The sequence below is a fragment of the Gossypium raimondii genome, chromosome 9 (assembly GCF_025698545.1).
Source record: "Gossypium raimondii isolate GPD5lz chromosome 9, ASM2569854v1, whole genome shotgun sequence".
Lineage (NCBI taxonomy): Eukaryota > Viridiplantae > Streptophyta > Magnoliopsida > Malvales > Malvaceae > Gossypium > Gossypium raimondii.
Genome location: NC_068573.1, coordinates 12,706,366 through 12,712,076, shown reverse-complemented (window position 1 = coordinate 12,712,076; position 5,711 = coordinate 12,706,366). Strand labels below are relative to the sequence as shown.

The following is a 5,711-nucleotide window of genomic DNA, read 5'->3' as shown; positions in this document are numbered from 1 at the left end:
AAAAAATTAATCTAAACCATTTGATATATTTAAATATTGGTTTAAATAGAATTAATAAATAAGTTAAAAAAGTAATAGATTGATATGAATATTTAGGTATAATTATTTATTTTGGAGAGGACCAAATTATAAGGAAAAATACAAAAATAAAATGATATAGATATATAGGTAATTATTTAATTTGGATAATTCTAACTTAATAATTAATTACAACCATTTTATTATTTGTTTTCTTATTAAAATATACAATATTTATTTTGAGAGTACTTGGTTTTTTATTTTTATAAAAAATAATTTATAAAAAACAAAATAAAAAATTTTTAGCATAGCAAAACGGCGTCATTTTGTTCAAAATGAAATAATTTTTTGCGGCGTTTTTATGAAAACGCCGTAAAAAAAAAAAACGCCGCAAAAATAAATCAATTTATAAAAAATAAAATAAAAATTTATAAAAGGTAATCAATAGATGTGTTAAAATTTTTTAAAACGCTACCGTTTTATTAGGTGGATTAAATTTTTTAGTGGCATTTATGCTAAAAACGCCACAAAATCCATAATGAATTATACTGACTTGTTTGACCCTATATAACCTCAGCTTGATATTTCAACAAAAATAATTAATATTAAACCAACAAAAGAAATCCTTAGAAGCCTAAAGAAAAGGGGGGAAAGATGAGGCCGAGGCCGATGCCGATGGAATTCGTGACGGACCCAGACGTCCAAGGTTCAACCATGGAAGTCGACGATGTTGACACACTGGAGATCTTCGGTGAAGGCGTCGTCGCTTCCGATAATTTTGATGACTCCAATATCGACTAAAAAAACAAAGAAGAATCGGTCCTCATCTATCCTTTTTTTTCCCTTCTTACTTTCGCTTTTTAGGGTCTGAAATTTCTTAAAACTTTGTTCAATTTAGTTGAATCTGAACTGCACTATGGATGCTTATCTATATGCAAATCCTGTGAATCGTCACAGGTCCTCGGGTTCAACTACATAATACAAATTCCACCTTCAAACTTCATTTTTCCTTCAAAATAAAGCTTCGATTTGATCTCTTTTAGTGAGACAAATGGCTGAAAATCTTATGCATGCTTTACAATATAGCAGCTATGGCGGAGGCGCTGCTGCTTTGGAGGTAAAAATCTACTGTTTTGCTTTTCTTTTTCTTTTTTTTTTTGTACTGTTTATCTTCATAATCTGCTGCTGAAAATCTTATGCATGATTTATTTTGCTTTTCTTTTTCTTTTTTTGTACTGTTTTTCTTCATATAATTTTGTACTGTTTTGCTAGGACGGAGAGGTTGATACTTTACAGTGAAGTGTTTAAATTTTTTATATGGACCTGCTTGACATAAACTTGAAAAAATAATGGGCAGGGACTTGATTTTATAACACTGTGAATTTTTGTGCTTTTTACAGCATGTTGAAGTTTCGATCCCAACACCAAATAAAGGTGAAATTTTGCTTAAACTGGATTGTAGACTGGTTTGTAGACTCTTTTATAATTTAACCAACAAAATAATAGACTGGTTTGTAGATCTCTTAATTAAAAATGGATAGCCTTTCAATTGCTTCTGTTTTGTTTCTACTTATTGTTTTAAGCTGGAAAGGTTGGTTTTCTTTTTAAAGGAAAGTTGATTCTCCCTTAATTCTTAGATTTCCGGAACTGATTTTCAGGTTTGACAAGGAACTGAACAAGTAAGTTGCTATTAAAGTTATTGATTTAGAAGAATCGTAAGTGGATACCTTTGTTATATTTTCCTTGATTTATTCCTCATTAAAGTGTCTTGTAGCAGGTGCTTGCTATGAGCAGCAAAGTATGAATGAATGTGATTATCAACTTTACAAATATACATAGTAAAGTTTAAAGTATGAATCGAATTGCTATGAGCAGCAAATTTAGGGGTAAAACGTCACACCAAATTGCTATGAGCAGCAAAGAAAATTTTTTTAATTGCAGAAAACCAACTTCCCTTCTTTCCCATACTGCCAGAAAATTTAGGGACCGCACGACACTTAATTTCTTGTGGTTGATTTCGATAGGTGGTGGACTGGTGAGGAATCTGTGAATGTTCTCTTAGAATCCGCAGGTCAAGGTAAAGTCTTCCCTTTCCAGATTCGGAACTTAATTTATTTATTTTTGTTTTTATATTTAATCTGTGGTGGACTTGCTTGACTTTGCTTAACTTTGCTTAACTTACATTATTAGATTAGCTATAACCTTTCTATATATCTATATAGTTATGTATTTTCATGTATTGTTAATGTCTGTACTGCCTTTGTTTTTCTTTGCTTCTTAATCAGTTACTTCCTTGCAAATCCTTCTAACTTTTCCAAAAAATAAAATTCTTTGTTTGTGCAGCATGACACTGATGGTTTTGATAAACAAGGAATGAGGCTTCTGCTTGCGACACTTAACAGGATAGTTGATTCATTGCAGACAACTTATGAAGGTTTGTTTTTATTGGTGGGTTTATTGTGTAAATTTGGTTACTTTTTTTTGAGTTTTGCTATTTAATTCTCCTCAATGATAGTGTAAATTTCTTGGTAATTTCTGCATTTGTTTTATCATTCTGAAAAATCTTTTTGATTGTGGGCATTTTCCCTGTTTCCATGCTCTAAAAATCTGATCTTGAATGTTGGAATATTGATATTTTTATTAGATTTTTGTGATTATATATATTCTGGTAGATTCCTCAGATTTCAGTTCCAATTTGTGAATGATATTGTTGTTAATTTGTTGGTTAGTTGATGTTTGATTGTTCATTACTATATTACTTTTCTAATCTTTTTGTTATCCTTTTTCATTGATTCCCCATTCTTTGAATAAAAAATAAAATAAAATAAAATAAAGATAGAGAGATGCTTGTTGTCTACCGTTTTGGTGGTTTCTTCAACTGATTCCAAGATGTTGTTTTCCATTGCAGGATTTCAGACTTCAATGGTAAAGGCAATATATATATTTGATTTATCTGCACAAGGTAAGCATTTTCTTCCGGTTCTCATGAATTTCCGTCTATGGTCGAGCATTCTCTTCAAGCGTAATGTCCTTACTAGAATGCTTTCCATATTTCCATTGTATCTTACATGCAATCCGAACTTATATCTTTGTGAACGTATATGCAGTTTCCTCTTCTGTCGAAAAATGCATACTTACAAAAGTTGGTTGCAAGTGATAATGAAGAAAACAATGATGAAATTCATATTTCTGACATTCCCGGAGGCCCAGTTGCCTTTGAGATATGTGCCAAAATTTAATAAAAAATGAACTTATATCATTTTTCTTTTACTTGTGTGCATTGCATAACAAATCTATGACACTTTTAGTCAAGTGTGACTGTTGGTTACATGTACGAGTCCAGACAACAGATATGATTGAACTTTGGTTACCTATATTGACTTAAGTGAGTAGATATATCAGTAGTGTACATTTTATATTTCACAAACAATCTTAAAAAGTTGAGTTATTATTATTTTTAGATGTATTTTTTTAATAATTTACTATAACATTATAAAACAATCTTAAAAAGTTGAACTGATTTACTTATCTTTGCCATGTTCACTATGGTTTGAACATATTAAGTTACTCTTATTTTCATGCAGAGCATGTAGGAGCCAAATTTGCGGTTCAAATTCGAAGCCATGCTCAACAGTTTTTCTGTAAGGCTCATTGGTTTGAGTTCATTATAAGATTTCCTTGACTAAGTAAATGTATTATATCTTTTATTACCAAGATTTACTTGATTAAGAAAATGCATTGTATATTATTACCTTGCATATGTATTATTTATTTTAGTTTTCATTCTAAATTTGCATTTTTACTTAAAAGTGTTCTAGCTTTTGGATTTTAATTGTGTTATTAATTTATTATTTTAAATTCTAAATTTAAATTCATTAATTTTTATATTTATATTTAGTTTTAAAGTTAAAATTTTCAGAGAAAATTTAATTTAAATAATATTTTTATTTATCCTTAAAACATAATATAATATTTATCATAGAAATAAATATTATTTGAAAAAAATTTATTTTTTTAAAAGATATATTTTTAGTGGCGTTTTCAAAAAAGCGCCGCTAAAGGTCTATTCGATAGCGGCGTTTGTGTGAAAAGTGTCGCTAAAGGTCTTGGTCTTTAGCGGCGTTTGTGGGAAAAGCGCCGCTAAAGGTCTTGGTCTTTAGCGGCGTTTGTGGGAATAGCGCCGCTAAAGGCCTTGGTCTTTAGCGGCGTTTGTGGGAAAAGCGCCGCTAAAGGTCTTGGTCTTTAGTGGCGCTGTCATTAGCGGCGTTTTTAGCGGCGCTAGAAAACGCCGCTAAAGGCCTAAAAGAACGTCGCTAAAAGCCTGTTTCGGTGTAGTGGAGAGGATCTCCCTGTCTGAGGCCCTTTTCCAGCACAAACGTCTCGGAGAGGGTAGAGTTGCATTTGACAACATAACGGACTGAATGAACGAATCTTATAACTTTCGTTACCCAATCATTTGCGTAGCCCATCTTCTTCATCACCTCTTCAATAAAAGTCCACTCCACTCGATCATATGCTTTGCTCATATACAATTAGGCTATAGTAATTGAAATTATGTCCAGAACCATCATTCTGATAATTCACAATTTACTTAATCATGGAGTCTGTCCACAAAAAGTACCATTATTGAGAACTCCTTATTGTATACTCTTTATGAAAGCAATTCATCCATCTACTTTGTCCAATGACCTCGTCATGTGTGTGTTACCCTCATATGATATCCTTAATTTCTTTGAGTTAAATTCATTCGCTTAGTACAATCCTATTTTATCTCATTGTCACCATTGTGTCTTTTTAATGATTAATATAGTTACTGTCAACAAATGACTATGATAAATTGCTCGCTCGAGAACAAGCAACTTGTGGTCATGTTCTATATTTATCAATCCACACAATGCCAATGAGAGGATATCGTTAACTCTTTAATCGAGTTATAAATTCCATTGTTGCTAGTAAAGCCATGCCATACACAAGTCATGTACCCAACATACTAGTTATGGGCTCGATCATCTTTAGAGCATAAGCCTCCACTTATATTAAAGCACATGAGTTACATACACATGGTCAGTGACAAACTTAGGATTTAGGTAAATCACACCATGAACCTCACAAGTAAATTAATTTACAAACAGATTCAAAACTAATTAAACTTGGGTCCAGTCCAATGTATCATTTTTCCAATGAGTATATCTATGTCTCTACCCGTGGAGTAAACTACTCTGATAGCCAAGACTAGCCTTCTCCCCAATTGGAATCTTAGACGACATAATAATCCTTTTAAGTATTTGAATGAAATGCTCATTTTGATTCTTTTATAAGATTACAGACTCGTTTAGATTATCTACTGAAATAAGTTGTCTTTCTCGCAATGAAAATGTTCTTACAGTGCCACTTATCATCAGTTTGAACTTAGACAATCAATAAGCTGATATTTGTTTGTCAGAATTTCACTATGCATGCAAAACATGAATGATAGAAACACAAAAGATATAACAGTGAAATGTGAAATTAACTTTATTTATTTATTCATTTTTTAAATACATAGAAAAGAATTGCATGTTTACTACAATATGGGTACATTTCCCAATAAGGGCAACGTATGATCTCCTCTATTAATTCCCCGAACTGCGTAAAACCCATCCGAGATGATAGACACCAAAAAGGTCCTCAAACTAGAGTACCTTATAATCGGT

At 31.6% G+C, this 5,711-nt stretch overlaps 1 long non-coding RNA gene across 6 annotated transcripts; it reads left to right on the top strand.

Annotated features, from left to right (window-relative positions):
- Positions 1 to 618: 618 nt before the first annotated feature.
- LOC105798464 (uncharacterized) lies at positions 619 to 3,827 on the top strand. 6 transcript variants are annotated; one of them, XR_008188855.1, is made up of 5 exons: positions 619 to 837; positions 976 to 1,135; positions 1,419 to 2,095; positions 2,362 to 2,452; positions 2,927 to 3,827. It is a non-coding gene; the product is annotated as an uncharacterized LOC105798464 (long non-coding RNA). The 6 variants fall into 6 exon arrangements; XR_008188856.1 differs by having other exon boundaries at positions 619 to 1,135; positions 1,419 to 1,452; positions 1,677 to 2,095; XR_001135121.2 differs by having other exon boundaries at positions 619 to 1,135; positions 2,927 to 2,980; positions 3,603 to 3,827.
- Positions 3,828 to 5,711: the final 1,884 nt, after the last annotated feature.